Below are 11,929 nucleotides of genomic sequence, written 5' to 3' on the forward strand. Positions count from 1 at the left end.
AATAAAGTAAATAAATTAAAAAAATATATATAATTCTACAAATAGGGACAAGAGAAAAATGTGCTAAATGAGCATGTAACAGGGTGGTCCCCAGGAAAGGGGGAGGTTCCAGTTTTCCTGCCCCACCCAAGGGAGGGTGGAGCTGAGTAGGGAGAGAAGAAGCTGCAGAGGAGACTGAGGAAGGAAGCAGGATGGAGCCAGAAGGAGACCTGGAGGAGGCACATGGAGCCTAGAGACACATGAAGAAACTGCGCTTGTCTTTTGGTCGTGGACTGGGTGACACAGATGTGGGTGAGACCGTGGGGAGGAAACAATGGCAGCGTTTATCTTGATTTTGATTTTGCTCTTTTCCTTCCGGGCTTGTCTGGTTGTTTCTGACTCTTTTCTGTGGGTTCCCACTGGAAGATGCTTTAGGCTTGTGGCAGGCTTTAGGGCCTTGCTCTGGGCCAATCCCATTTGGATGGAGTTTTACCCATGAGGGGACGGGTAACTTTGGGTGCTTGATTTAGAAACTAGATTCTTTGCTTTTCCTGTATTGTTTCCCAATTGTATTAAAGTTCCTTCCCATTAAAGTCTCATGTTTTGTGTTAATGCGGCGGATGGCAGAACCTATTTAGAGCAGGTAGGTTTGCAGGGTCTGGGGTGCACCTCTCGCTGTCTTGTAACAGATTTGGCGCCCGTGCGCCTCTCCCTGTCCTGTAACAAGTACATTTAGCAAATCAGAATTGATATTGGAATGAAGTCACAAATGTATGAACTTTCTAGAAACATTTCTTTTTTTAAAAAAAGATTTATTTATTTATGCATACAAGAGCTGAGGTACAGGCCAGAGGTGTGGGGTGTGAGAGGATTCACCAAAGACAGAGTGGGGAACAGAATAGGCAGACTGACTGAAACACACTGCTGAGGGGAGCAGGGTGAGACAGGAGAGGTCTGCTGCGCCATGTGGGTTGCTCCCTGGCCTGCAGGGGACCTAACTAGTGCTGCAGAGGCTGTGGATTGCTTCATAGTGCTGTCCTTAACCCCTTGCACCACCAGGGAGGCCCTCTAGAAACAGTTCTAACACACTGTTTGAATTAGGGGGAAGAAGTACATTCTTTAGTCAAATGAAATTCACTGCCCTAGTCAAAATTCAGCCCTGGAGGCACTCAGGTAAAGATGGTAAGCACAAGGGCTCTGTGAATAACAATAATAGTAAGGCCAGATAGCATTTGCTGAGCACTTGCTGTGTGCCAGGTCCCACATTAAACTGCTCACCTGCTTTATCTCACTTAAAACAACAAATCCATGTGGTAGGTATGACTATTGCAACATTTTAACAGAAGAGAAGCACAAATTAAGAGAGGCTAATTCTTTTGCTCTAGATCAACCAGTTAGTGTGAGAGGTAGAATTTAGACCCTCAATTTATATTTAGATTTGAGTTCCATTATCTTCCATTGATTTGCAAAGAAACCTCTTTAGTTAACTAAGAGGAGTCACTTTAGCCAGGGAAGTACAAAGGTGCATAATGGCATTTTTGATTTTACTGATTTTCAGGAAAATATACCCTTTGATTATGCACCATAGAGCATTTAATATGTCATGTTGTCATTATTTTTTTTAAAGATTTATTCATTTATGCATATATGAACTGGGGCACAGGCCAGAGGTACGGAAGGGGTGAGAGGATTCACCAGAAACAGAGTGGAGAATAGAACAGGCAGATTGACTGAAACACACTGCTGAGGGGAGCAGAGAGAGACAGGAGAGGTCTTCTGCGCCATGTGGGTAGCTTCCTGGGTAGCCAGGGATCAAACTCGCGCTACAGAAGCTCCAGATAGCTGCAGATAGCTTCATAGTGCTATACTTAACTCCTTGCACTATGAGGGAGGCCCATGCTGTTGGTGTTGGCACCAGATGACGTGAAGAGTCCCTTCAAGGTTGCCAAAATGATGGAGTTATGTAGAGTGTGAGTTCACTCTGGGAAAGGTTTTACCAGAGATCCCGCTTCAGCAGCACACGGCGAGTTCCCCAGGCACATTTCTCCATGAGACAGAGACATTTGTTATATTGAAAGAGCAGGTTTGTTAGGGAAAGGGAAAGGGACAGGTTTTGCTGAGAGAGGCCTGAATTGTTGCAGGTGGGCGGCCTTGACAGGTCACGGGCAGGCAGGAAGCTGCTGCCCTGCAGAGGGAGAGAGTTGGTAAAAAGAGGCACTGGCATAGTCACAGGTGGGCAGTGGGAGTACTGTGCGGGGACTGCATTGATATAGTCCTTTTTTCTTTGGGAGGGGTCACTCCTCTGTGGAGTGGCCTGCTTGTTGCCCATGATGTTGGGTAACAGGCAAAACGAGAAAGGGACAGAAGATTCCAGGGTGGACCCAATCGCCATATCTTTACCCTCAGGCCTGTGCTCCACTCCCTATAGCATTTGATCCTGCTTGGGTCTTATGCCTTGTGATAAGGCACTGGTGCCTAAGGGTCACAACCTCTACAGCTGGGTTTCTGGTCATGTTATTCCCCTCGACCCCCACCTCCTTGTGTGAGTCAGGTTTTAGTCTTGTGAGGCCTCCTTTCCAGTTCTTTTATTCTTGTCTTCCATCACTGTCACTATTTTTTACTTGCCCATTAGTTTGTCACAAACTTCAGTCTCCCATTGGTCTTCTCATTCGTACAGTTTCTGTAGCTCTCCTGAAGTTGTTACAGGGCAGCCCCGATATTAAACAGGTTGCCTGACTGTAGGTCCTCACCCACGCTGTTAAAAAGGACGTATTAATACTCTACTGCAGGCACACACAAAAGGTTAATAAAAGGTTTATTTATAAGGGAAGGGGAAATGAGGAAATGTACAGCTCAGGGAGAAAAGAGGGAGACAAAGTCTTAAATGCGTCCTACCCATTCCGCCAACATGGAATCCCAAATGGCTCTCTGAGAGCTGGTGGTGAGCCAACAGCCGTGAAGCCAAGAAGCGAGAGAGAGAGCCTCAAGACCCACGTGTCTGGTTTTATACCAAACCTAGCTGCTTAACTCCACCCTCAGGTCCCAGCCACCTTCCCTTTGGTGGTGACGGGATTTGTCTTTCCCAATGTCCTGATGGCTTTGGTCTGGAGTGGAGGTGGAGTCCACAAAGTCTGTATGGGATTAGCTCAGGACATCCTTTCCCCCTAACAAAGTCAGAGACTTGATGCTTGTTCCAGAACCCAAACCTGTGGATGTTTTCATTTGATTGTTTCAGTCTTTCATTTGTATTTAATAAAACAAGTCATGGTCATTTAAGAGTAACTCACATTATTGTTCTTAAATATGAATAATAAATCTGATGGGGAATGTCACTAGTTAAGAATGACTAAATCAAAAGAATGGAAGAATTCACTTAAAATTCCAGACAATAATGTTAATATTAAACATCATTCCATTTTGAAGTTTTGTCAAAAAAAACAAACAAACAAACAAACAAAAAAAAAACCAAAGATATCCCCAGACACTGAGGAAAAAAGAAAATAAAAACAAAAGAAGAAAGAGAAATTGAATCAATTTTGGAACTGTCACGTGGGGAGAGCTTCAAAACAGAATATTTAAGCTTCAGGTAAAAAGCAAACTAGATGCAAGCAGATTTTTAAAACACTATGTGTCTCATAGGCCAGAGCTACTGAAGCAAATCAGATTTCTCACTTTAATATGCATTTACACATTTAAAAATTGATATTATTGACTATGTTGAATGCCGTGACTTCTGGAGAATCATTATGGCTCACAGGATAGCTTCTTACCTAGCACTGTATCAATTTGAAGCCCAGAATGTCATGATCTTAATGCAAATATGCATGAATTGAGTGGTATGGAGAGAAGGGTAAGGTGTGCATGCACTAGGCAATTTTCAAATGTCGTTTCATCTCTCCCCACCAAAGTAAAAAGAATTCATACATGGAAGAGACTGTTTTGCTCCTTGGTCTGTGCCAGCATGTCCGTGTGAAAGCCCTGTACTTCTTTCTCGCTGCCTCTATGCTGCAGCACGTGGAGGAACGTTTGCCCCTTAAATATCTCACACAGCTAATTTGCATTATAGACTATGGGCCCAAGAGGGAAAAACACTTAATTTTATTAATAGAATGGATTTTAAATCTCTCTACAGGAGGCCACAGAACACCCCAAAGGGCTAATCTATGTTATGGAGAGATGGCAAATCCGAAAAGCCCCAGTGCTTTTTCCCCCTCAGAATTTGTTCCCAATGAAAGTTACCACTAGACCGATTGGATTGGCTTTGAGCATCCTCTGTTTGAACACTAGAATTGTTCTACACCTGAAGTATAAATACCTAAGCTCCTGAGATTTACAATAGGAATGCTAATGTGTGGCTTAAGCCCCACTGAAACAAACAGAGCTGGGATAATAATTTTGTAACCTCGTGTTGACATAACCCACCAGCTTGCTGAAGAGCCCCTTCATGTAGAGGAAACAGAGAAACTATAATGATTTTCAGATACAGTTGACAAGAGACCATTTAGTAAACTTTTATTTTTTTTTAACTAACAGTATGCAGGGATGTTGTATTCTAGGCTGCTACTAATAATCTCATCAGAATGCAAAAGCAGCGACTGTGTTATAAAACCAATGATCTGTTATATTCTGCAAGAATTTACAAAAGCCTAATGTCATTTACTACACCACGAGAACCATACTTGGATAAAAAAAAATAAAACACAACAGAATTCAAAAACTGATTACAGCTGACGAAAAAATAAACTGTTTGCGAATGCAATGTTTTAAAGGTAAAACATACCACAGTGAAAGGCATGGAGCCCAGTGATGACTTCAGAAGGGAAGAAGTTGGCATTAGGTGGTGTGTGCACGTGATCTTTCACTTAGGGCCACGTTGGAACCCAGGCATCCATTCAAGCCCACAGTTCTCCGGTCCATGGTTACTGCTGAGTACGTGTTGCAGCTCAGGCTGCGGGGAACTTGCAGTCTCAAAGGAGTTTGCTTTTTTCTTTCTCAGCAGCATTTTGGACAAAAGCACATCTCTAGCAATCTTAAATATAGAATTTTAGGGGCCTCCCTAGTGGGGCAAGGGTTAAGACGCAACCTATGAAGCTGTCCGCAGCCACTGCAGCATGAATTAGATTCCTGGCAGGCCAGGGAGCAATGCATATGACATAGCAAACCTCTCTTGTGTTGCCTGCTGCTCCCCTCAGCAGTGTATTTCAGTCAGTCTGCCTGTTCTTTTTCCCACCCTGTCTCTGGTGAATCCTCTCATCCTCTGCGCCTCTGACCTGTGCCCCAGCTCTTGCATGCATAGATAGATGAATCTTTAAATAAATAAATAAATAAATAAATAAATAAATAAATAAATAAATAAATAAATAAATAAACAAACAAATAAATAAATATAATTTTACTGATTTAAAAAGGGAAGACCTTTCTCCAGGGAAACTTGGAGTAGAGTCAACTGACACATCCATGCACAGGGATCTCTGTGCATATGGACCTTAGGTAGCATTTCTGCCCTGTAAGCTATGACAGGTGGGGGAGTGGAGGCAGGCTGCCCTAGACCATCATGCTTGCTGCTCTTAAAGGTCTCGTGGATTCAATCCTGGCAGTACGTGGCACTTAAACTTTGTAAGGAAATAAATGTCTTAAAATTTAAGATTCCTTGGAGACTCAACATGAGGGTGTGGGGGGAAGAAAATATTGTTTAAAAATAAAAAAATATATGTATTGTAAAGGATTAATGTAAAATAAAAAAAATAAGATTCTTTCCTTTGATGCCCAAACCATGTTCTGCATTCCATTCATTGATGAAAAAGAAGTCAGCTTTCTGAAAGAAGATGTCCATGATTCCATCTCTCTCAATATCATTATTTCTATCACATATATGCTTACTTACCTTCATGTCTACCTATCACTTATGTACCTATTATCATCTAACTAGCATCTAAAGAAGACAAAGAGAAATCATGAAGTTCTTGGAATTGTTATAATCTCTGGAAGAAATTTATTTATTCTCTCCTTTTCACACTAAGACCACTGGAAACATTTTCATTTGCAGAATGGAAGTGAAAGAATGTGAGAAGCACAGGCTCCTTAATATTTAAAGGCATTTTATAGTATCGACAACCAGTTTTTAGTAGATTTCTTGCCATAAACTCATGGGTGTCCTTGATACACTTTGTCTTGTGAACTTTCAGGAAGTCATTTTGAATTGTTGACTTAGGCACCTGTAAGACATCTGATAATAATGAAGATGGAGTTTTTAAAGCTTTGGGATTTTACAAATGAGTTACAGTATAGTCAGTGATGAGTCATTAATATACATATCTACAGGAGAGGGCTGTCTGTATTTTTTGACTGCTGGGTAGAAACTGAGACATGCTGGTCATTGTGTATTCCCTTCAGCTCAACTAGTTTGAGAGCAGAATGAAAGTGATGTTATATTTCAGGGAAAATGTAGTCTTTCTCACAATGAGAATGTAGAAGTATTTTATTAAAGAGGCACACTGGGTGAGAGTTAAATGTGTTCGGTCCCCTTGTGTTTTTTGCCTATGTGTTTTTTCTTCCTTCTGAATATGAATATGTGCAGGAAGCCACTGTCCACCAGAAGAGCAGACACTACACTGTCTCTGCTTAGTGACACTTTCTTAATCTTCATGTGTTAAGTCAGTTATTTCTCTCTTACATGCCCATAGCACTGCATCCATATTTATCTTACATCTTTCATTAATCATCTTATAAATGTGTGTATGAATATAGTTATTTATTAGTTATCCTGTGAGAGTATAAGTTCCTCAATAGATTTTTTCCACTCACAGCACACAGCTGAGATCTTAGCATGTAACAGGTATTTAACAAATGTTCAGTAAATGAATAACTATAAATGGAATTAACTGAAACTTCTAGGGGAAAGATTGCTCACATTATTTTGCTTCTTTATGTACTACACATTTCCGAGTGAAATCTTATATGATTTTCTTTCTCCAATTGACTTACTTTGCAGAATATAATCTCCTTCAAGTTCATCTATGGTGTTGTGATTCAGAAAAGTCAGAGGAGTGTCAGTTCTAGATATAAATGGAAAACATGTATCCACGTATATGTGTGTATATATATGTACATACCTTTACATACATAGGTCTGTCACTAAAGTCATATGATTTTGTTTTATAAGATGTTAATAATGAAGTTCAGAGAGGTTAAGTGATACCTTATTGTTAACAAGTGGCTGAAGGCAGACTTGAAATCTCCATGGAGTTCTTCCTACACTACCATTCCTAATTGTAATAGTCAATATTAACAAGTTCCTGTCCACTTTATTAAGCACTTCTATCTTTATTACAACTCTATGAAGCTAAAAAATCCACACTACTGTGAAAGCCATACATCAAGTGGTCTTCTAACTCCTTGTTGTACCCCAGACTCGGAATAGCCTTAGTTTAGGCAGAGCTAGCCTTAAACATACACTGAAACGATACAAGAAATTATTGAATTGATACATAAGGGGGTGCCGATCATTCTGTAATGACAATAGAAACAATCAAAAGAACCTGGGTCAAAATTATTCATATTGAATGTATAATATAATAGCAGTCTTCTTAGGGCTCAACTTTTTGATGTTACATGTATAAGTGAAACGTATCTCAATTCTCTTATGGGGTTGAATTATAAGAGTACAAAGAATGAAGGTTTCATTAAACATAATGCATAAGTTACCTACAAAATAGGAGAAGGAAAAACTAACATTATTCCTGTTTTAGGAACTTTGGAAGTAAGAAGGCAGGGCAGATGAGAGGGTAATAGTGATGACATTGATGTTGAAGATGATGGGAGACAAAGGAAGAAAAAGACCCAGTGCATTGACTCTTTCTATTTTATTTTATTTATTTTAAAGATTTTATTTATTTATTTATACAAGCACTGGGTGCAGTCAGAAGTGCGGGAGGGTGAGAGAATTCACCAGAGCCAGAGCGGGGAGCAGAGCAGGCAGAATGATGAAGTACACTGCTGAGGGGAGCAGCGGGCAGCAGGAGAGGTCTGCGTGCCATGTGGGACCCTCTCTCGGTGGCCAGGGATTGAACCTGCGCTGCAGAGGCTGCGGACATCTTCGCAGCCCAGCGCTCAACCGCTGCGCCACCTGGGAGGCACTTGACTCTTTCTGTTTCAATCATCTGCTCATTTTTGACTTAGAATTTTACTTCTGGTACTTAGGATGCATTTAAAATATTAGCCTTTGGTTTCTAGAACGTACATGGCTGGCCTTATATAAATATTGGGTGTTAGGCTCACTAGAATGAGACGGCCATTGTATCCCTCATACTCTATTCCCCAAAGGAAAGAAGATCTGGCTTTCTTGCACTAGAAAACATTTTCTTCACAGAATGAGTTCATTTTAGCTGTCAGCTATGGAGTATCTAAGAATTTCTGTATGCATGCAACATTGCCAGCAGGATGCCCACCCACCTCCACTGGGGATAAGAATCCCCAGTGGGGGAGAAAGGCTGCTTGCAAGTGAGTGAAGCAGCTGTTGTTTTACACAGAAATGTCAAAAGCCCAAGCAAATTTCTCATCACCAATTGGTGGTGTCATGGCCAGTGCAATACGTTGTGGTTTAGGGAGAAGCAAATGATTTTGTGATGTTTAACTTTTAGATATAAACTATAACTGGAAAATAAACCCTGATTAGAACGCACTTTATTGCAAATTATAGAATGTGAATCTGAGATGTGGAAGGTAGGATTAAATTAGCCAGACATCTTTGAAATTTAGGAATTATTTTGCTTTTAGTGGCATTGTTCTTAGTAATTATGAACACATTGAATATATCTAAATATAAAATGCATATAAAATTTTTGTTGTATATTCATATTATATTAAATAGTACATATAATATTGCCATTAACCAATGTAAATCTCTAATAAATAAATAAAATTCCAAATGCAAAGAAATATAATCTATATTGACTTTCCATTTATTCTTATATTGTGTTCTTATATTGACTTTCCATTTATTCTCCCATGCATCCATAATCTATTTATTTACTATACATCCAATCATCATCTAGCAGCTATTGACTAGGTATCTTCTATTACTGACACACTATGTTAGATATTATAGACATAGAATGTAACATAACTCTTACTCCTTGTCTTCTAGAAGTTTCTAATAATTTTGGACATTTATGGCCTGAAGAACAGTGCAGCAGCCATTTTTTAAAAATAAGAAAATTGGGCCTCCCTGGTGGCGTAAGGGGTTAAGATGCAACCTATGAAGTTATTAGTAGCCACTGTAGCACAAGTTTAATCCCCTGGCAGGGAGCTACCCACATGGCGTAGCAGACCTCTCCTGACTCACCCGCTGCTCCCCTCAGCAGTGTATTTCAGCCAATCTGCCTGTTTTGTTCCCCACTCTGTCTCTCATGAATCCTCTCACTTCCTACACTTCTGGCCTATACCCCAGTTCTTGTGTGCATAAATAAATAAATCTTTAAAAAAATAAGAAAAATTACAAAACATTGTCTCCCACCTAATTCAATAAGATACAGACATCATATCTTACCACAGATGCAGGGCAAGCCCTAAAATCCCCTTTAAGAGAGATTCTATCTATGTAATTGGTAAGTGATCATAAAATGTATATAAGCTTAAGAGTAGATAAAGACTAAATTAATTATGATTTTGTTTGAAAAAAAAAATGAAATCTGAGGGGTTTCAATACCAGGTCAGAGTTGTTTCCATTCTGATTTTCACAAAACTTTGTTATGTGAGATGTTTCACTGCCAATGGCTAGTAAGGGACCAATTTTAGCCTAAATTGAGGAAAGATAATCTTGCTTAAAAAGTCATCTTTTGGTACCCTAAGGGTTAAGTCTCAGTGCTACCACCCTGTGAAGAGCCAACACAAAGGCCAGAGTTCAATCCCTGGCCAGGGAGCTAACCCACTTGTAGCACAGCAGACCTCTCCTGTCTCACCTGCTGTTTCCCTCAGTAGTGTATTTCAGTAGATCTGCCTCTGGTGAATCCTCTCACCCCCTGCACCTCTGGCCTATGCCCCAGTTCTTATATGAATAAAACAAAATAAATCTTTAAAAAATAAAAGTCATCTTTCTACATTTTTTGCAACTTCCTTTCTCTATCCTATAATCTCCTGTGGAGCCCCTTTTTGTGGTCCATCTCTTATTTCCCAAATAGGACACCTAACACTGCTATATCAATGTGCATTGCAAAAGATCCCTTATCTCCCACTTAACTATGTATTATCAAAATGTTTTTTTTAAAGGAATTTTTTTTAATTAATAAATTTTATTTTTATATTCCCCATACAATTGCAATCTCCCCATTCTGACCCCAATCCCTCCCCTCCCGCCCCCCAGCCCCAAAAAGTGTCTCTGGTTCATAGTTTTTGTTGATTTTGATTTTCACTTTCTTATAGTTATTCATTTTCCTGGTCCCTTATTTAAGTATTCTAGATTCCTGCTATGAGTGAGACCATCCGGTATTTTTCTGTTTCTTTTTGGCTTATTTCACTGAGCAGGATCCATAGTTTAATTTAGTATAGAGCAAAACAAGGGTTGACTAATGGGAAGATGAATCTTGAGTTTGTGTTATTTCATGAATAACATATGTAAATGACTTGGCTTTGTATTTGGTAGGACTTGAAGTCTGAGCATTTATTCCATTAAAAACAATAATGATAGATAGCACACCAGATTTGCCAGATACCTGGGGAAGTGCTTTCATTCCATCTTATACATTATCAAATGTACTGACCTCTTAGTCACATAAAACCATATTCTAGACACTACACATGAACACACATGGAAGCCCAGGCTCATCTGTGTCTTCTCTTTGCGGTCTCCTCACCCTGCCATAGTTCTGGTGTCCACAAATACACGTTTTGCTTTTCTGCCTGCACCACTCAAAGACTGCAATCAATATGAAGACATTTTCTCAAATGAATACTCATAAAGATGGTAGAAGATCTTCCCATTACACAACCTCTGAGTGTTTTTCTTGCTTTAAAAAAAAGGTGGAGTTTTTAATAGCTTCTTTAAGTTTATTTTCCCTGTATTCCTAATTATATTAAATACCCATATATTCCTTCACTGAGTATTCATTTAGAAAGAAGGTTTTGTAATAGTCACATTTAATTTATCAGGGTGCAATAATTTGTGTTTCCCAATCATCTTGCAGACTTTGGTTCATTATACTATTGTTTCACATGAGTAAGTTAGCAAAGTTTGGATTGATTGACTCTAATTAACTAAAACTGGTTCCAGGCTGTGCATCTATTGTCATGGTAGCTAGCCTCAAAGCCCTAAACTGCTCAGCAATGGTGATATAAGGTAATATTGATTTGAACACTGTAGATAATATGTAACCTTGGGCATATCACTGTTTGGGAGACAAACTGAAAAAAAAAAAAAAGAAGAATGGGAGAGGTAATAGAGTTTTAAGGACACTTTGGGAGTATAAATTGGAGTTTTCAGTGGATTTACAGCTTTTGTTTTTCTTGTCCAGAGATAATCACAGATGTGTTGAACTACAAATGAATTCAAAGTTCAGCAGCAGGAAGAGTAGGGATTTCATGATTTTTGAAATGGTGAAGAAATGATGAAATACACTTGCTAGCAAAAAGTTCAAGATCCACCAACACTTTTATAGGAAGACCTCCATTTTGGTCTCTGAAAGAGGAAATCTTTCACATATTACATATTATTCACAGAAAAGTAGAACTGTTTGAAATTTAATCTTTTCTCTGCTACTGATTTTTTATGGTTAATAATGATCTTTGCCTGAGAAAAAAAAGGTTTTCAACAGTGTGGCCAACTGGAAAAATGATTGCATTTACAGCCCATGACCATGAACAAATATCACCCTTGCTCTTTAGTGATGGACAGGAATCAAGTTAAAAAAAAAAATTACAGAGCAGAATGCCACATGAGAGCCATCAAAAATTTTCA

This window comes from Talpa europaea (genome assembly GCF_964194135.1).
Source record: "Talpa europaea genome assembly, chromosome: 13".
Taxonomy (NCBI): domain Eukaryota; kingdom Metazoa; phylum Chordata; class Mammalia; order Eulipotyphla; family Talpidae; genus Talpa; species Talpa europaea.